Source organism: Lampetra planeri, chromosome 39 (genome assembly GCF_965212315.1).
Source record: "Lampetra planeri chromosome 39, kcLamPlan1.2.h2, whole genome shotgun sequence".
Taxonomy (NCBI): domain Eukaryota; kingdom Metazoa; phylum Chordata; class Hyperoartia; order Petromyzontiformes; family Petromyzontidae; genus Lampetra; species Lampetra planeri.
In genome coordinates this window covers 7,521,798-7,543,268 of record NC_136145.1, presented here as the reverse complement: position 1 = coordinate 7,543,268, position 21,471 = coordinate 7,521,798, and the positions used below count along the sequence as shown (strand labels likewise).

Genomic DNA, 21,471 nt, shown 5'->3' with positions numbered 1-21,471 from the left:
CGCTTGCCAGCAAATCAGCGGACTTATCGTTGTGTGCGCCACCGCAGTCTGCGATGCGTTTCACATTGTTGTTGCAAAAGGAAATGTGTCTTTACGGCCGTTGAAGGTAACCTGTCATCTTGTGCCCGCCTCCTCCCTCTCGACCCCCTTCCTCAGTTGCTGCCATCATCAATAGCTTCCTCCTCCTCCTCCCCTTCCACCGAGGACCTCGCCTCTCCGAGCCGGTGTGGACAGCAGGAGCCGTGTGCGAGGGGGTGAGTGAAGCGAAGACTTTGCACGGCACACGCCACCACCGTCGTGGACATTGCGATCGACATCAGCGTGGAAGATGCGTGTCGACTCGGCGGCTTTCATTTATTTATCAAAGTCATCGTAGACGGCCGGGTGGACAAATATCATCAGGTGTGAGGAATGACCGCGACCACTACCCAGTAACCAAGCCAACGTCAGGACAACGTCGGCTTGTGGTCGAAACCGTTGGCCCGACATTGCCTCAACGTTCCAGGTTCACTAGGTACACACCAAATGATCAAAGCATGACTGGACATTTGTGGAAAAGAGCTTCATAGCTTATCAGATTTCTCCAGTATAAATAAATATTCTGATTCCGGCTGACGAGATGGAGTTAACGAGCGTTGAATTAAGATGCAGGCTAAGAAAACGGAGTGACGTAATTATAGACGGCGTGGACTGAGGAATGTGGTGTTTGCCTGTCATGAATACTGTACATATGTTTAATAATTACTGAGTTCACTAATTAGCGAGCTATTAATATTGGGGGGACGGGGAGAAATACCCCACACCAACATGTACAAACTAAGAGCATCTGTACTCTTTGGTTCTTTCGGTAAAGTCACGTAGGTAGAAAATAAAATAAATCACGACGTTTCGATCGCAACACAAGCGGTCGTCCTCAGGCTGGATTATATAAAAAATATAATCCAGCAGTGCGATCGAAACGTCGTGATTTCTTTTATTTTATACCTACGTGACTTTACCGAAAGAACCAAAGAGTATGGATTCCTGCAGTCACAAAAGGTTCAAATCAAGATTAAGAACATCTGACTAAATGTTTGACTGTTTTAGACCTCTCCGACATCCCCGTGTGCCTTAAAGAACGGCCATTGTCCGTAATGTCAGCCGTTATTTAGTTGTATTTTTAAGGCCGCAGTGGTATTGATGAACGTGGTGAGTTTTTGTTTTTCGTGTTTGTGCACCACTGTCAACGCAATATCCCCAAATTTGTGAGACTTGAGGATGACTGAAAACTTTATTTCTTTAGGAACAGCGTTTTTGTGTTTAGTGTGTTGTCCTTCCCCCGCACCTCCGATTGACACGGTTGAACTTCTTTTGCACCGTACGGAGCCAACCGTGTGAATCGGAGATGCGGGCGAAGATCAATAAACTAAACACAAAAAAGCTGTTTTAAAGTAATTTCTTTTCATTCGAGATTTAAAAGTGCATAGCTTCAGTGGCTTCCTAATATCAGAAGGAAGAGCGTTCCAGACGGCCGCAGAAGCACATCTGAAAGCACGATGCAGAGACCGTCTTTGTCCGATGGCGAGCCAAAAGCCGCTACGAGCGGTATTTTAGCATTTTCTTCTAAAAGCACTATGCACGGGTCAGTAGCTCTCTCAACTCTCTCCTCTAGGGCCTCCCCCGGATCGCTCGCCTCCGAAATTCGACTGCCGGGAAACCTCGGCCTGCTCCTATCGACAAGATCGCATCGGCACTCCGTGCTCCAAACCCTTCAAAGCTGCCCCCTCATTCAAACGTGGCTCCGTGGAAAAGCGAATTCCTCCACCTCCGCTGCTACTGTAAGTCAGGAATTCCCTCCCCGTCTGCCATTTGTGCTGTTGACTGCCCTTGCTCCTCCATTGAAGCCTCGGATTAAGAACTTCCGAATGTCTCTGCCTCGGTCTCTTTAAACCGATGTGTACAGTACGTACGCTTCCCTTGAGCCTCTGATGTACACGTCCCACTGTTTTGTACAGTGTCTGGTGTTGTGGGTGCATTTATAGATTCTCTCAAATTCTATTGCATCGCGTGACAGACAGGGCTGAATTGTAGCCACATGGTTGTATGTGGCCAGTGCATATACCACATTCCTTGGCTAACATCCACTGCCAACCGGTAGTTTATAATAATAATGACACACAATTGCGCAAGAAAGCCTCATCTTTTTATTCATTATTATTATTAAGAGTAATCCGCTTTATTTACCCAGAAAGGCTTCAGTCTCAAGACTCTTTTATTTCAGGGCTCCTCCCAAGGTTCCACATTAGGGAGCGAAGTTGCTGATGCTGCCACTGCTGCTGCTGTGTAGAATCCCAAGTGCATGATTTGCAGGTAACTCTTCAAGCATTGGGATGTGGTTCAAGGCCAATACCAGTTACGTTTCGCATTTGATTTTAGCAAAGGGAATGAAGTGGACAAGCCGGAACGCACAAACCACACGAAGGCGTGTTAGCCTGCCGCCCTTGAGTATTGAGAATCACTGAGTCTTGAGGAAAACAGTTTTAGTAATTGGGATGTTTAGTGAATACAATTAATGGGTGCTTGGCACGTGGAGGAGAAGAGAAAATCCACGAAAGCACTCAAAGCTCCGCCCATGTGGGTTCATTCCACCAACAGAACCAACACGTCCCATCGATGTGTTGGCCCAGCTTACTGCTACACTGCCACCTCCTGGCCATCCTCTTAGCCCGCAACCTCAAACAACAAACAACAGACGGTGGTCACCCATCCAAGCACTTCCCAGGATGCATCCTGGGCATCTTCCGATGGTGGCGGCGGCTGTGCACGTTTCAAGTTTTCAAGTTCATTTATTAGGTATAGCCCTGTGAGCCATTCGGCTCTTGAATCGGGTGCAACCGCAACAAACAAAAAACAAAAACATGAACAAAAAACATCTGAAAGTGAATATGTGACTGAGTGCAAACAGAACATCCAAGAAAAGACAGCAAAATATTGCAGAAAAAGCACCGTACACAAAAATGTGCAAAAATCCCAGTGGGATGCAAGTCAAACAACAACAACCACAAGACAACTTAGATTAAGGCCATCAGTCTAACTCTGTACTACAACAAACAAACATGGCCAAACCAAAAAACATGGCCAAACGTGGCCCGCAATCCAGCACTGTCGAGGCGAGGGTCGGTGGATCGCCGCACAAATGTTGCAAAACTCCGTTCCCGTGGGCGTCTAGGAGGAGGCCCATACCCCGGCTCCCCAGGAGAACGCAGCACGGCAAAAACTCACGGGATAGAGTGTTTCCCCCTCGCACGCTTGGGTTTTCTCGGGGTGCTCCGGTTTCTTCCCACGTGTAAACACTCATTGGTTGGCCGATAACACCTGAATACGTAGAGGGACGCAGGACTCGGGCAATTTTTGGTGCCGGCTCACCGCCCGGCAGCTCGACAAGTTGAAATTACTACGTTTTACGATGAGATTTGACGCATTCAAGGTGGGTCAATCGTCCCTTGTATTGGCTTGACATGGCCGAGTAATGGTGCACTTGCGGCTTGTTGCAACGGTTTGCAGTTCGTGACCCAAGGCCACCCTGCTAAATACCTGCGGGGTTATTTTCCATAATATATGCACCATCTTCTTCACAGTGGACGTTCGAATTCCCGTGACGTCATTCAGAAATAAGTAATATTTTTTAAAACACGCTTTTATGAAATGTACTAGTAATGGAAGAACTCCACGACTCCAGGAAGTGGCCCCGAAGCTTTCCATAACGTAAGGGGACCGTGGCCAATTACAGCCAACGTCAGTTGAGCGTGGACAATTAGACCCAAGCCAAAACATAACATATAAAAAATAATGTTTAAAAATATTTTTTTTTATGATACAATATAGTATTGTCATCAGTATGACATAAGCATACCAAGTTTGCAGTCGATACCACATTGGGAAGTGGGTTAAAATTGAGTTACAAGATTTGAGGATACGACAACGACAACAACGACGACAATGACAACAACAACAGACAGAGTCAGTTAAATGAAAGCGTGTAAAAAGAGTAGGCCACGTGTCACGGTCTAAATTTGTGTAAAAATAGAAAAAAAGTGTAAAAATGACAGCCACAAATGGCTCAATTGGGAACACACGTGGCCACATCGCCCCCCTACTGTACAGACTCTACTCATCTGTGGAACGTGGCGGCCGCTTGACATTAGACTACTCCTGATTCTATCTGATTCTCCCACGAGAAACACGCGTGACGGGCGCGGCGCGCGATGTGCAAACATCCGTCGACCCTCATCTGCTTCGTCCCTTCGCGGAAACCGTTTCGTAAAATGCCCCCCCCGCCTGTAACGGTCGGCACGCATCCGGCACCTTTGGCTGACCACTTCTCCGCGGGAGGCTCGCACGCAGAGCCGGCCCAGCCACGAAGCGACCCTTGCAATTGCAAAGGGCCCCGTGGCCAGCAGAGGGCCCCCTAGAGTCACTGCTAGCTAGTGGGTGAAAAAAATCATACATCAAAGGGGCCTCCAACCAAATTTTGCTTAGGGCCCCCAAAGGTCTAGGGCCGGTTCTGCTCGCACGCGCTCTTCGACATTGAGCGCGCGCGTCGTGACTGACGGCACCGCCCGTTCATTTAATTCATGACGGCGATGGCGACGATGGCACGGAGACCCCTGAGCCTCGGGGCCAGCGGCACGCCACGTCAATCGTGGGGCGATTGCTTTTGTCCGTGACGCCAAGCGGACGATGGCCCCCGGGCGCCCGTGGGTGATGGACGTTGATAGGGACGGCGTCACGGAGAGGAGACAGCGCGGACATCTAACGATACCTGCCCTATTCACCGCACCTTTTAAATCTAGAATGAAAACGAATTTCTGTAAAACAGCTTTTTGTGTTTAGTTTATTGATCTTCGCCCGCATCTCCGATTCACACGGTTGGCTACGTACGGTACGAAAGAAGTTCAGCGAACATACGCACAGTGTGGCCCTCTCATGCTGTGACTCGCAACTTTAATAGACAATGCACATGCCGGGAAATGTATTGGCAATCCGCTGCTGCATCAGAGGCTGCTTCCTCGTACTTGTCTGTGGGGGTTATTTGACCATATTTCAGTGCCGGTTGGTGAAGCGTCGATAGGACCGGTTCAGATCTCAATCACCACCGATGTAAGTCCTTGCCGGGGAATCAAACTCAGGATGACAGGGTCATAGTATATTGCGAGCGTCACTGCACTCCCACTCCACCAATAAGACATTTAAGCACAGTATAAAAAAAGAGGGAAAATCGGCCTTTAAAACTAAAAAAAATATTTTAAAAAACCCAACCTCTAAATTGTATTCATAATATAGGTTTTTGGGTCAGATCGCGATATTTATAAATGTATCGTAACCCTCCACCACCCGACATGGCCAAACAGTAAAAAAATGTGTCACGTTTTTCAAAGGACAATATAATTCACCGGTGTGCTGAAGAGAGAATCAACAGCATTTTTAAATGTGAGTAGTACGACGTTTCGCTGATAATTACAATCAGCTTCATCGGGCAAGAATGGTGAAGCTCTCCTCTAAATTTTAGGCAATGTATGTTTTAAATCAACACATCTGTAGCTGTGATTAGCTTAGAACATCAAAGCGCTGCTGAGAATTCTAAAAGGTCACGTCGTATTGAATTCAACGTTTTTCATGGCCGTAGCGGTGTACAGAGACTGGAGGCGTTTTTTTCTCCCCCTGTACAGCAGTCGCAGTGCCGGGCCGGCAGTCACGGCGTTCCTCCTCCGTGCTAATCAGAATCAGATTAATTATAGTGGAGGAATCCGATGAGCTATAAAGCTCTTTTTCACTGATGTCTGGGAGGGGCACGGGGTCAGAACGTTATGACAACAAAGCAAACAAAGGTAAACAAATCGCAAAAAAGTTCTAATTATTTTACCAGGTAATGCCCCGGACGTGCTCGCTGCGTCCATGTGGCTCGCATTATCACTGGAGGCAGTGGTCGCAAACGGGTTTTGATTCCTTAGCCGTACCCGGCCGCACCAGGGTCGCAAACGGGTACCCGTACCCGGCCGAGTACGGGTACCCGTACGCTACCCGTACCCTACCCGAAATGAGTGACAAACGGTTACTCACCAGTGACTCATGACCTACCCGTACCCGTACCCGGCCGCACCAGGGTCGCAAACCGGTACCCGTACCCGGTCGGGTACGGGTAGCCGGGTATCGGGTAGGGTACGGGTAACGGGTACCCGATTGCGACCTCTGCCCCACGTGCCGTGCCACGGCCGTGTGGATCGTGTGTGTGGAACGGCCGTGTGGATCGTGCGCGGTGCTTCCAAGGTGACCTCGCCGCTTTCAAAAGCCCCCCGCGTGCAAATGACCGAATCGGCACGGGTACGAGAAGTGTCAGCCGTGTGACGTGAAGTGCGCTGGCATCTTCCTCAAAGGCGATCCGTACACCTGCTGGAAGGTGACGAGAAACGCGGCGGTCCGAAAAAATGCGCGCAGGCTGAAAAATAAATGAGATTAATGATGATATAATAATTGCAGTCATTAGATTTAATTGTTTGCTTTAGGAAGGGCCCAATGAGCTGTTAGGCCTTATGTCACTGGCGTCCTGTGGCTGTACAGATATTACGCAGGACAGATCTTAGTGACACAAGCATGGTTACATGATGGTGATAACAACAACAACAACAACATATGCAACAAATGATTTATAGACATAGTAATAGGTTTTTAACCCTTTTAACTGTCAACAAAACTGACACCTTTATACAAGGGATCATGTTTGCATTGACCACAATACCTGCGGTCGGAATGCAAACAAAAAACACAACTCTGATAATGTATGCACTGTCCTTGAAATTGATTGGTCCACACCCGAGACAGCTTTTCTTAGAGCCTAGTCTCACGTGGTGTTGGACCAGATGACGCCAAAAGGCGCACCGTGCGGACGCTCACGGCCGACAACAGTGACGATTATCTGAACCGCTCCTGGGCCGCTCCTAGGTCGACTCAGCCTCGAATGAGTACCCGGCGTGGTATGTAAACATCACCACTGGGGAGACAAAGGCGGTCGGGGGTGGTGCTAGGCACCCACCCCCTCGTGTGCCGTGCCGGCCTTCATAGGTGCTCGCTAACAGCACTTGCCCCAAGTTTGTCAAGGTTACACGGGGCATATTTGTCTTTGTACTTAGAACTTATTTTGCCCCGTTTGTCGCCAACCGCGCCAGTTGGAGGTAATGTGCCCAGCCATTACATTTGTAAGACCTCCATTTCGTTGCAGTGGGTGCCATATCGGCATCGTGTCATGGGCTAAAGAATCCATTTGGAAATCTCCCAGAGTGCTGTCGCTACGGTTTGTTCGCGAGCGGCCACCACGGGAGAGATTTCTCGCAGGGCTCTTCCCCAAAGCCTCCTTCAAGAGGCCGTGTTGTTGTCTGCACTGTAGGGGGCGCACCATCTCCCACGCGACCACATTTCTGCTAAGAGATTGTCACATTTACTCTTTCAAGTTGCATTGATTAGGTATAGCCCTGTGAGCCATGCGGCTCTTGACTCGGGTGCAACCGCAACAAACAAAATGTGAACAGAGAACATCTTAAAGCGACGACGCGCAACAGAAACGTCCTGGATAAACCAGCAAATCTTCCATCTTCGAGATGAAATTTAACCAAATCAAGTGCAAGACCACCAGTGTTACTGGAAGAAGGCGGTGTGCGTGTGTGTGTGTAGCTGCGCTACGAACCCGGCGAGCCGAGATCGATCTCCACTCACGGCCAACACCAGTGACAGATTATCTGAACTGGTCCACGGCCTCCCCTAGGTCGATTCAGCCTCAAATGAATAGCTGGTGAGCCAATGGGGAGACAAAGGCGGTCCGGGCGTGGTGTTGGCCACCCACCCCCTTGTGTGCCTTGCCAGCCTTCATAGGTGCTCGCTATCACCGCTTGTCAAGGCTATGGGGGGGGGGGGGGGTCTTTATCTTTGTAGTCATTGGTGACTGGACTGAGACCATGAACTCACTATGCTTGAAAACGGTGATATGTCACGGGTTAGCTGCCCCCCAATTCACGCCCACAATCTCCGTGATGTCAGCTCAGGGCTCTGACCTCTGATCCGCCTGGTTACTCGGCAAAACTCAGGCGTGTGGCGTTGCTCACTGGTAATGAGGCACTCATGCGTGCCCCCCTTACCCCCCTCTCTCTGAGTGGGCGAGCCGATGAGTCTGTCCTCGGCGTATCAACGTCGTTCCCTGGCTGTCGTGGTCAGCTGGGGTAACGCGCTGCAGATGAGACGCATCTTCAAGTTTTTGTCTCCAATGGGGGTCGCGGTTTCCATATCGTTGTGGTTGGAGCCCAGGGCACAATTTAAAAGGATAATTTTTTTTTGTTGCCCTGACCCAGAGTTTTCTGTCCACGTGGCGCTTGATTTCAACCGGGTCTTGTCTAGGTTCGACGATCCGGAGCACCACATCCAGTATACATGTACGTTGAACTTCTTTTGCACCATACGTAGGCAACCGTGGTCAATCGGAGGTACACCTCGCTATGGCCGTGACTATTAGGCACGTGCCACTTCCCAGGATGCTGTGCTCTTGTGCGTGTACTCGACATGGCAAAGCTGTTGCAGGACACGGCGCAGCAGTTACAGCCGGAACGGTCCAGAACGCTCTTCCGGAAAATGCATTGGGGGCCGTCCATAAATGACGTCACGCGATTTTGGACGATTTTTGACCCCCCCCCCTCGTCACACGGCGTCACAAATATGACGTCACAAAGCTCTGCCCCCCCCCCCCCCCCCCAAAACAATATTTCCATTTTGAAAATAAAACATGCTTCAAATCGCTTTAAACTATTGTCATCGTAGTGCGTATTTAATGTGGCGCTGCACTCTGATGTTGTAGGAGTGTTGTTATAACAATTAGTGTTGTTATAACAATTCTATATTCAAAGTTGCGTATTTTGATGTGACGTCACATTTCTTAACCCCCCCCCCCTCGTCACACATCGTCACAAATGTCTGACCCCCCCCCCCCTAGGTGCGTGACGTCATTTATGGACGGCCCCTTGGCACACCACATCCATTTCACATTTTTTGCCCTTTTAGAAAAATCACAAATATAAACCGGTTCGTAGGATTTTAGGAATAATTTGATGTAATAATATAGGATTATTAAGAGTATGGATAAGGCGTACCATCTACTCACGCAGTCTGCCGAAAACGACAGTGACCTACGTAAACCACTCCTCGTATAAACTATCCACTCTTACAAATTAGACACTTTTTATTTAAACCAGGTAAGGCTCATTGAGCTATATCGGTATTTTTCAGAAGCGACCTGGTGACACATGATAGCTCATCGAAGTGGCTTATCATCGCGTGGGAATTTACAGCAGCCAGATACTCTAAACGTCGTGGTGTTGATTCTAAATAAAAACCGGAGGACCCGGAGGAAAATATACGTGACCACAGGGGGAGAGAGACACCGCAGACTCCAAATATCCAGCAGCAGGCATCAGGGTCGGGATCGAACCAACGACCTCCTGTATACCAGGCGAGGTAGTTAACATCTCCTAGCCACCGTGATGATAGAGAGAGAGACACCACAGAATCCAAATATACAACAGCAGGCGTCAGGATCGGGATCGAACCAACGACCTCCTGTATACCAGGCGAGGTAGTTAACATCTCCTAGCCACCGTGATGATAGAGAGAGAGAGACACCGCAGACTCCAAATATATACAGCAGCAGGCGTCAGGGTCGGGATCGAACCAACGACCTCCTGTAGACCAGGCGAGGGGGTTAACATCTCGCCGCCGTGTCAGCAGAGGGCTCCCGGAGTAGAGGAAGGCGTAGGGGGGCGGGCGTTTCGAGCACTGCGGAGTAACGAACTGAGATTCGTTTCTCCGACGTGTTCCGGTTGGCGACCGTCGTGCGCTGATTTCCCGCGAGACGTCGGGCACGCAATGTCGAAAACGACACGGCACAGCCCACGTTCGCTACCGGACATCTGTGAAAAAGAACTTTATAACTCATCGGATTCCTCCAGCGTAAATAAATATTCTTGTAGAGAGCACAACTGTGTGGGAAAACCACGCAGAAGCAGCCGTTTGTTCGTCTGTCATTTCCGGGGCTTCGCTTCCGCGTCTGTGGAGGGATTTGCCCAGGTTCGTTCACAATTCGGAGGAGAACGGCGATGTGCGGTTGAAACCTCTGTCTCGCGCTCCGTTCCATAAATTAACTCCTGTACTTCTGAGTTATTCCTAACGATGTATTCATTGTTGTGTTGTAGAGCGTTTTGAGTACCTTGTACAAAGGCACGTTTAAATGCAAACACATTCCTGCGGAGGGAGCTGGTAGGAACGTTGGGTTGCTCGGTCAATGGCCAGGGTCAACGGCGGCGTGGTTTATTCCGCAAATATGCCCGACTGTGAGGGCGGACACAAGCCGGCGTGAGTAGGTTAAACGTTGAGTTTTATAAGGGCACCACGGGGTGACCAGCCCCTCCCCACCCAGCCCCACCCTTCCCACCCCCACCCAGCCCCACCCTCCCCACCCAGCCCCTCCCCATCCTCCCCTCCCCACCCAGCCCCTCCCCCTCCCCGCCCTCCCCACCCAGCCCCACCCTCCCCTCCCCACCCAGCCCCTCCCCACTCAGCCCCTCCTCACCTTCCCCTCTCCACCCAGCCCCACCCCTCCCATTTTTGGATGCAGGACGGACGGACACAATAATCCCCTGTGGGCTAGTGTAACCAGGATGTTCCTACCAGTATTATTATTATATCAGCTGGGTTAGCGACCCAGAAAGATATTTCCACGGAACACCACGTCCAGTGTACCTGTCGCTATGGCTGCGATGGCTCGTCACAGGCTGCCAATGACATTGGAGCACTGCAGCTCTGCGTTTATCCCATTCGAGATGTGAAACGACAAAAAAAACAACTACTGCAGGGATTCATCTTCTTGGTTCTTTCGGTAAAGTCACGTAGAAGGGAAGTAATAAAATAAGAAAAATATTTTTTATTATTTCACGTAGAAGGGAAGTAATAAAATAAGGTGAAGACGGATGCTTGCGTTGTGGCCGAAACGTCGTGAGAATTATTTTATTATGTTTTATTTTTATTATTTTATTACTTCCCTTCTACGTGACTTTACCGAAAGAACCAAGAAGATGAATCCCTGCAGTCACGAAAGCTTTAAATCGAAATTTATACTGCAGGGATCCTTCAAGCTTAACGAACCGTTGCAATGCGGAGCGGCGCGGCCCGCTGCGTGCTTTGTTTGTCCCGGGCTGAGCTCGGTCACTCGAAATTAATGTCGCCGATTGGTCTTCGCAGAGCGTTAGGCGGGAGGCGAGCGTTGTTTGCGAAGATTCTTCCTCCGCGCTCGGGTCGCGAAGGCACCCTGCCACGTTGCTTCTGTCTTGTACCGTCGCATTTTCTTATAATCGACTGGACGTCTGTGACGAAGAGCTTTACAGCTCATCCGATTCCTCCAGTGGGAATAAATATTCCGATTCTGGTAATCGGGGTCTCAATTTCAGTGCTACGTTTGACCTGTTCTATGCAGATGTGAAATGCTGGACAATTGCAAAGATCTTACAAGAAGCAACAGAAACAGGAGGATGTTAAATATTTCACGGGCAGACCCAAGATAAGCGCCATGAACGTGTTGCGTATAGCAGCAGGGTAACGCAACAAAAATGTTAATGAGAATAATTAGACAAAGGAAAAGTTGTAGATGTCTTGGACGTGTGATAATAAAACAAGAGGTTAAATATGATTTCGGTTTTTGCCTGGGAAAATGTCGAGGTAGCACAGGAAGCCGGGGAAGACAGCAGATTACGTGCACAAGCAATAGGAAGGATCGGTTGAAACTGGGAGGAATATCTGAATATCTGATTCAAGGTTCTCGAGTAAACATCACGGACGGAGCTAAACGGAAGGAGGCCCACGATCGCCGACGTCTCTAAGGAAGGACGTGGCGCACGGAGGCAGAGAGAGCGAATCCTATTTGCAATCCCAGCGCCTGCGTCAAGCCAGCGCTGGACGAAGACTTCCCCACGCTGCGCGGGGTCGTGGGGGTCCGTTCGACCATACTTCACCACGATGAACCATAACGGGGCGCAACCGCGGGCCAGTTAAAGGCCGGGAGCATAGACGTGCGTGTGTAGCACGGTACAACAATTGCGATTGCTGCACTGCTCTAAGCTGTCCACCACGTAGGCCCCCTCGCCAGCATCAGCAACATCAGCTGATAACAAGCTGCTGTGTGTGGTGCGTGGTGGTCACCCAATCCAAGCGCTATCCATGCCGGGGCCGTGCGTGGCGTTAAGCGTTCGAACTCTGTTGAGTACGGCCGCTTCCCCCGGGGTCATTTGGGTGCCAAGGCGAAGTATCTCGGACTCCAAATTTCGATGTAAAGCTTTCGTGACTGCAGGGATTCATCTTCTTGGTTCTTTCGGTAAAGTCACGTAGAAGGGAAGTAATAAAATAATAATAACAAAACATAATAAAATACATTTCTCACGACGTTTCGGCCACAACGCAAGCAGCCGTCCTCAGGTGAAGGACGGGTCTCCATTCAGACGCTGTCTTTCCGACAGACCTGTTCTTCACTTGAGGACAGCTGCGTGGTGAAGTATGGTCGAACGGACCCCCACGACCCCGCGCAGCGTGGGGAAGTCTTCGTCCAGCGCTGGCTTGACGCAGGCGCTGTGATTGCAAATAGGATTCGCTCTCTCTACCTCCGTGCGCCACGTCCTTCCTTAGAGACGTCGGCGATCGTGGGCCTCCTTCCGTTTAGCTCCGTCCGTGATGCTTACTCGAGAACTTTGAATCAGATATTCAGATATTCCTCCCAGTTTCAACCGATCCTTCCTATTGCTTGTGCACGTAATCTGCTGTCTTCCCTTGCTTCCTGTGCTACCTCGACATTTTCCCAGGCAAAAACCTCTTGTTTTATCATCACACGTCCAAGACATCTACAACTTTCCCTTTGTCTAATTATTCTCATTAAAGTTCTTGTTGGGTTACCCTGTTGCTATCCGCAACACGCTCATGGTGCTCATCTTGGGTCTGCCCGTGAAATGTTTGACATCCTCCTGTTTCTGTTGCTTCTTTGTGAGATCTTTGCAATTGTCCAGCTTTTCACATCTGCAAAGAACAGGCCGAACGCAGCACTGAAATTGGGACCCCGATTACCAGAATCGGAATATTTATTCCCATTGGAGGAATCGGATGAGCTGTAAAGCTCTTCGCCACAGAAGTCCAGTCGATTATAAGAGAATGCGACGGTACAAGACAGAAGCAACGTGGCAGGGTGCCTTCGCGACCCGAGCACCTTCGCTGTATAATCCACCGACGCAAACAACGCTCGCCTCGCGCCTAACGCTCACGAGTGCCGTCGCTCTGCGAAGACTAATCAGCGACATTAATTTCGAGTGACCGAGCTCAGCCCGGCACAAACAAAGCACGCAGCGGGCTGCGGCGCTCCGCATGGCAACGGTTCGTTAAGCTTGAAGGATCCCTGCAGTATAAATTTCGATTTAAAGCTTTCGTGACTGCAGGGATTCATCTTCTTGGTTCTTTCGGTAAAGTCACGTAGAAGGGAAGTAATAAAATAATAAAAATAAAACATAATAAAATAATTCTCACGACGTTTCGGCCACAACGCAAGCAGCTGTCCTCAGATGAAGACGGCTGCTTGCGTTGTGGCCGAAACGTCGTGAGAATTATTTTATTATGTTTTATTTTTATTATTTCCCTTCTACGTGACTTTACCGAAAGAACCAAGAAGATGATCTCGGACTCCGTCGCAACCCTTTCTACTGCAGCCTCACCTGGCACGGCCCGCAGCCCAGACAGTTTTACGCGCCCTGAGGTCAAGCGTCCGCATGTAACACGGGCGAGCGGGATGTGCCGTAGGGGCGTACGCGCGTGGCCGAGGTGCTTTGCTCGATATCGGTCACCCTGGGGCCTATACGTGGTGGCCAGACCGCCTTACAGTTCTAATTCTAGATTTGAAGCTTTCGTGACTGCAAGGATTCATACTCTTAGTTCTTTCGGTAAAGTCACGCAGGTAAAAAATGAAATTAACAAAAATAAAACAATAAAAATCACGACGTTTCGGAGGCAACACAAGTCTCCGTCATCACTTGATGCAGCAAATCTGGCTGCGACGGTCCCACCTGATGACGGAGACTTGTGTTGCCTCCAAAACGTTGTGATTTGTATTGTTTTATTTTTGTTAATTTCATTTTTTACCTGCCTTACAGTTCTAGTGGTAGCGAATGCCTGCGGGCAGAGTTGTGAAAAGTAAAAAAAAATCTAGACTCTCTCAAACTGATGAGATTGTCATCTCAGTGTTAGAGGGAGAGAAGCAATTAGGATATTACCGTATTAATAACATCCTTCTAGTGTGTGGCAGGAAAGGGCTGGTGAGACACAGTGCCGCGTGTGCCTGGTGGGGGCGTGCTGTAAAAGCAATTAAGATTTTACCTGGTTAATAACATCCTTCCAATGATTGCTCAATTTGAATCCATCCTCTCGGTTGAAGTTATGTCTGTGTTTGTGTATCTGGATGGCTTCATGAACAAACCTTTGATAGTAGCCTGGCGGTTTGCAGAGTACCTTGGTCTCAGAAAAAACAATATCATGAGAGCCCACAGCGTTATAGCAATGGTCAGCAACTGCAGAAGATCCAGTTCTGCCATGTTTCAAATCCGCCTTGTGCTCGCGAATACAGTCCGATACATCTCGTTTCGTTTCCCCAATGTAACAATCGCCACAAATGCAACTCAGTTTGTCGACTCAATTTATAACATTTTTGACATGCGTTTTTTTTTATTTTGTTGTTGTTATTCTGTCTCTCACTGTTCAAATAAACCTACCATTAAAATTATAGACTGATCCTTTCTTTGTCAGTGGGCAAACGTACAAAATCAGCAGGGGATTTTCCCTCACTGTATGTATGGTAACCTGATGGTTTTGATCGGAATCTCAGCGGGTTGTCTCTCTATGGTTGGAGAAACAGCTTTGCGGATAATCTGATCCGAATATCTATTCATCTTTAGGGCCTGACGTACGTGTTCAAATTCACTGGCTAGGTGGTGTTGGTCAGATATGCAGTGGGCCCTATGGTGTAATGTTTTGCTGAGGGAATTATTCTGTGCCGGATGGTGATGGGAGTCAGGTTTCAGATAGGAATCTGTGTGGGTTGCTTTCTTGTAGACAGAATGTCCCAAAGAGCCATCAGGTTTTTTCTCAAACAGAACATCCACTTCCATGGTGAATTTGATGGATGGGTGTATGGAGTTAATGTGGTCGAGAAATTGGTTCAATGCTGGTAGGCCATGTGGCCAAATGACGAAAGTGTCATCCACATATCTCTTCCACAGGGAAGGACGCAGGGTGGATGTCTGGATGGCGTCTGTATCAAATTTCTCCATGAAAACATTGGCTACCTCTTGTCACTAACAGCTCCCTTTGCCCACTACAGTAACTTTGTTTTTTGCTGTGGTTGTCCCACCTGATGACGGAAGCTTGTGTTGCTTTTGAAACGTCGTGATTTAATTAAGTTATTTCTATTTTATTCTTTATTTTTTATTTTATTTTCTATTTTCACCTACGTGACTTTACCGAAAGAACCAAAGAGTATGGATCCTTGCAGTCATGAAAACTTCAAATCTAGAAATAGTGAATTAGTTCAAGCCTATAACACCTGAGTATTTCAGGACTGTACCTTATTCTGCTAAGCCAGAGGTTCCATCGTCGTATGCGCGGGGTGGCTGCCCGGATTTTCTTTCCCCACGTGCTTTCATTCTGTGTACCTTCTCTCGTCACACCCATGATCCCCGTGGGTGCGAGGGTCACACACTGTGATTAGAATGGTGGCTTGTGGGTATTCTTGATTGTGAAGCGATTCGCCTTCGAGTGATAATCGTATCCTTGAAAGGAAGCCGCTTATGTAATGTCCTCAATTATGGGCTCCGTTATTCGAATCGAAATCTGTTCAATCTGGGAAATGGCTGCAGACCACATTTTAAACGGAGGCACATGTGGTGGGAAGACAACCTTTCATCGCACATTCATGCTGCCCGTCTGTTCAGTCTCTTGGTCCTGCCTGTTTGCCTGCCTAAGTGAAGACATCTCGTCTTGCACAAATACTTTCGTCGTAAAATTAACATTGTACTGTGAAGCTGATGACCTAATCAAGTGGAAATATGCCTCCGATCTGATCAGATCTCAGAAGCTAAGCAGGTTTTGATCCTGGGCAGTGCTTGGATGGGTAACCACCGTGGACAAAGTTTCTTCACAGGGCTACATATGGGGTCAGGTAAGGGCAGTGCTGCAAAATATAATGTTGTACTGAGCTTCTGTGTTTCCGTGTCGTATGTTCCCTACATCCTTACCACCGAGCGTGGAAAAGTATGGCCAACAACCCCCATGACCGACAATGTGGGGAGCCCTCCATCAGCATGACCCGTCTCAATAAAAGTAACACAAATATAAAAGTGAGATTTATTTACTTATTTCGTAACAACTTATCGCATTCATATTAACGTCACTGTTGCCAATGATCCGCGTAGAACCATCCTCCGCTTCCCTACCAGCTGGCTGCACCCAGCACGTGATCATTAGCTTGCACCCAGCTCCCGCCGTCGCCTCGAACGAGCGCAGCATCAACGCCGCGTCGTCAGTTACCAAGCCGGCGAACGCGGCCGCCTGCTTCGGGCAGCGGCGCCGCGTCGATGCCACGGGCCCCTGTGGGAAGCGATTGAATGGGCGCCCTTCCGCGCCGATTTTCTGCCCCTCTCCGTAGGACCGGTGGCGGGCCCCCCTCCGGTCCGTGGGCTTCCTGGCGCAGTTGCTCTTCCTTCACGCCGGATAGCTACGCCGCTGACTGGATCTTAAGATTTCCTTGTTTGTACGTTGAACTTCTTCCTCACCGTACATAGCCCACCGTGCTAATCGGAGGTGTGAGGAAAGGACAACAAACTAAACACAAAAAGCTGTTCTAAAGAAATGAGTTTGTTAATCGAGGTTATGTAGAATTGCATAGCTGCGGTGGCTTCCTAATATCGGAAGGAAGAGCGTTCCAGACGGCCGCAGAAGCGCTTTTGAAAGCGCCACGCGATGCAGTGACCGTCTTTGTTCGATGGCTAGCCAAACGCCGCTTCTGCGAGGATGACTGAACCGTTTGGTAGCCGTAGTCTGGCTCTGTAAGCCATAGTGATTGACATGCAACCCGCTTGGCACGGGCCCCACTCAAACTCCGGTCATCCTCGCAGAAGTTTTTGGTTACCCATCGAACAAAGACGGTCACCACATCGCCCATTTTTGGACGCGCTTCTGCGGCTGTCTGGAACGCTCTTCCTTCGATTTTCGGAAGCCACTGGAGCGATGCATTTTAAAAATCTTTTCGATTTAAAGCTTTCGTGACTGCAGGGATTAATCTTCTTGGTTCTTTCGGTAAAGTCACGTAGAAGGAAAATAATAAAATAATGCAAATTAAAAATATAAAAATAATTATCACGACGTTTCGGCCACAACGCAAGCAGCCATCCTCAGGTGTCTTTCCGACAGCTGTTTCTTCACCTGAGGACGGCTGCTTGCGTTGTGGCCGAAACGTCGTGAGAATTATTTTTGTTATTTTATTTTATTATTTCCCTTCTAAGTGACTTTACCGAAAGAACCAAGAAGATTTTAAAATCTAAATTGAAAACTCGTTTCTTTAGACCTGCTTTTTGTGTTTAGTTTGTTGTCCTTCCCCCGCACCTCCGATTAGCACAGTTGGCCACGTATGGTGCGAAATAAATTCAACAGACATACACACATTATGGCCCTCTAATGCTGTGACTCTAATAAACAATGCACATTCCAGGAAGTATATTGGCATGTACACCTCAACAGCTATGCCGCCACGGGTTTAAGACGCTGCCGGTGGAGTTTCCTCTCCAAATGTGGAGTTGTTATGACACCTGCTGCTGGCAGCCTCCCAAACTGCTTGGGTCATCCTCGACAGCGACAGTGTACAACGCCGCCGCGTTGGGAATAGCGTTGGGATCAGCTGGCCTAAGCGGCCCCGGCTGACGAACCGTGGGACCCACGAAATCGGAGCTCAATTCTATCAATGGAGGCCACGGGTCGACACTTAATTGTATTTGATGTGATCATAATTAATAATAAATAACGTTTTTTATCTTTACAGGGAAGCAATACTGAGTCATAGGACTCCATTTGGAGGCTCCTGCATTGGGTTTTATTCAAAGATATTTTAAAGCCGAGTAATGATGAGTGTTTATTGGTGTGGGAGGAAACTGGAGCGCGCAGGGAATACCTACGTGCGCGAGGGGGAAACGCTATCCCCTCTACAGATGGAAACAGATGGCAATTAGTCCACTGGCTGTACCACCTTATCCTGGCAAGCCAGGGGTATAGCACCTCCTGGGCACACGCGGGAAGGGAGTTACACAATACAGGTAGTCCCCGAGTTACGATGGGGTCCGACTTACGATATTTCGATCTTACGATGGCGATAGCGATACGACAAAATTGCCATCAGCAACCTAACATCGTTCAAGTGTGCAGACGACGGACAGAATCTTGGTGAGTACAATACAATATGATACGTTACGATACGTTCAGTGCATGTACGATACGTAGCTTTAGCGATTTCATTTTAAGGTCACCACGATACGATACGTTCAATACATGTTAAAAAATTTTTATAGCAGATAGGATTGTTTCCTGAAAAAACTTTCTATTAAATTGCAGTTCATATAGGTAGGCTAAGAATGAATCTTGTTTTTTTTACTTTACATTTTACTGCGCAATACAGTATTCTAATTAATAAATACAAACAGTATATAGTTTATCCAGTACGGTACTGTAAATTGCTCTGTTTTGCTAAATTATCGCCATTCTTTAAGACTCCTGGGTAGGCGAGGCCATCTTCGACTTACGATATTTTCGACTTACGACGGGGTCGTCGTAACGCATCTCCGTTGTAAGTCGAGGACTACCTGTAATTGTGCGGAGATCCATCAACCGTTGCTGATGCTACTGCCTCCGCAATGCTGGGTGACGGGCAGCAGCGTAGCCACCACCATTGCCCGGACGTGGGGGTTGGCGGTGCCGCACATTTCGCCGATCTAATTTCAGTATAACGCCAGGGAAGCTTTTTGTGTCCTTATAAAAGCTGTCTCGGTGTCAGCCCTTAGCTTGCCGGAGTAGTAAAAAACAAACTACGAAGTAACGAGATGAGCGAGCGAATTGGAGTGTGGCGCTCATCACGTAGAGAGGGTTCACGGCCTCCCGAGCGCCCGCGGAGAAAAGCATTTGGATGGCAGCAGTGACGTCTTTCCCGGCGAGAGCGACGGCTTTCTCGTGCCGCGATTGCGCCGCTCCTAAAAGGCGTCAATAATTAATGGGTTATCGATGGCTGGCGGCTCTGCCCGGCGACGGGGAATGGGGGAAAAAAACTACTTCTCTAGTGGCCGCGCTCCGGCTTGCCACCTGTTCAGTTTTCCCCCAGGACACCCCTTCTCGTCGCGAGAGCCACCTTGAGACGTGCACAACATCTTCCCCGGGAACGTTGAAGGTCCTGACTTTGTGTCAGTTGCGTGACAATAACACAACTCACTTGTGACGGTGCGAACACATTCCTGCGGAGGGAGCTGGTAGGAACGTTGGGTTGCTCGGTCAATGGCCAGGGTCAACGGCGGCGTGGTGTATTCCGCAAATATGGCCGACTGTGAGGGCGGACACAAGCCGGCGTGAGTAGGTTAAACGTTGAGTTTTATAAGGGCACCACGGGGTGACCAGCCCCTCCCTACCCACCCCCCACCCAGCCCCTCCCCACCCTCCCCTACCCTCCCCACCCAGCCCCACCCTCCCCACCCAGCCCCTCCCCTCCCCACCCAGCCCCTCCCTCCCCACCCAGCCCCTCCCTGCACGACGGACACAATAATCCCCTGTGGGCTGGTGTAACCAGGAGGTTCCTACCAGTATTAACATTTAGTTTCCCCTATCCTGGTATTGCGAGACGCTCTGCTTGCCGTTATACGTCCCATTTTGTTTTTTAGCGTACCTCGTGAAGTGGCAACCCTTTGCTTGCGCTCCCGCGGCCTCCGACAGAAACTGTGTGCCACGACAGAAATAAACCGTAATAGGGGAATCGTTAGTGCTTGAAGCGTGACGCGGAGGAATGTCGTAAAATGTCGCATTTCTGTAGCAATGTGACGAGCGGTGTACGCATGGCAGAGCGGAAATTGATGTCACCGATCCCGACTCAGAAGCTCGTATTTCAAGAAGTTTGCCGCTGCAGTTTGTGCGACATCATCATCATATTGGTCGTCGTCTTTGGCTTGGCACGAAACCTCCAGAACGACGTTTGTAGACAAATGTGCTACGAGGCAGCGGTGCGCTCTACAAGAGAACAAGGGCATTGCTCTACAATTGTGAACCACTGGAAGTCATTCCTGTAGAGCACGAAAAAAAATGTTATTTCAAAAAAGTATGACATTAATACGAGACGTAGAGCTGTGCCTGTGTACTGCCCTCTTTGTCAGTCCACTGCTGGATGAGGGCCTCCCCCACACAGTGCGGGACATGGGGGGTTAATTGACCATATTCTTAGGTTTTTTCGGTAAAGTCACGTAGGTAAAAAATGTAAATTTAAATTAATAAAAGTAAAATAAAAATAATAAACCACGACGTTTCGGAGGCAACACAAGCTTCCGTCTTCAGGTGGAACCGTCACAGCCCGACAGCTGTATCAAGTAACTGCAGGTATTACTTGATACAGCTGTTGGGCTGTGACGGTTCCACCTGAAGACGGAAGCTTGTGTTGCCTCCGAAACGTCGTGGTTTTTTATTTTTATTTTACTTTTATTATTTTTTAATTTTTTACCTACGTGACTTTACCGAAGAAACCTAAGAATATGAATCCTTGCAGTCACGAAAGCTTCAAATCTAGAATTTATTGACCATACTTCACCATCATGATGGTTTGCGCCGTGCAGCTTTGGAGGGGGGGGGGAAACCTGTGTGTATCGAACTAGAAAAGAGAATAGCCCATCCATGAAAACAAACTTGTAATCTCCTTCACGTAAGAAACATCCCGTGACCTCAGGAATTGACTGTACCCTTGAGAAGTCAATCGGTACCATTGGAACCTCATTTGTCAGTAAAAAATATGATAATTGTTTTTTTTCCCTTTTATCTGGCAACAAAACTGACACCTTTTTTTACAAGGAGTCATGTTTGCATAGACCACAATACCTGCAGTCATAATGCAAACAAAAAACACAACTCTGATAATGTAATTCTAGATTTGAAGCTTTCGTGACTGCAAGGAATCATCTTCTTAGGTTTTTTCGGTAAAGTCACGTAGGTAAAACATCAAAATGAATGAAAATAAAATAAAATCAAAAATCACGACGTTTCGGAGGCAACACAAGTCTCCGTCATCAGGTGGGAGCGTCACAGCCAGAT

General features: G+C 48.6%; 1 protein-coding gene across 2 annotated transcripts in view; it reads left to right on the top strand.

Annotated features, from left to right (window-relative positions):
• LOC144731571 (globoside alpha-1,3-N-acetylgalactosaminyltransferase 1-like) overlaps nucleotides 1–21,471 on the top strand; it is a 43,138-nt gene that overhangs the window by 1,387 nt on the left and 20,280 nt on the right. Inside the window, exons 2-4 of one of the 2 annotated variants that reach the window (XM_078612720.1) lie at nucleotides 157–254; nucleotides 1,652–1,817; nucleotides 2,261–2,349. The gene's annotated coding sequence lies outside the window, so the exon portion shown is untranslated. The remainder of the gene's footprint in view (nucleotides 1–156; nucleotides 255–1,651; nucleotides 1,818–2,260; nucleotides 2,350–21,471) is intronic. The other variant, XM_078612718.1, reaches the window with a different exon arrangement.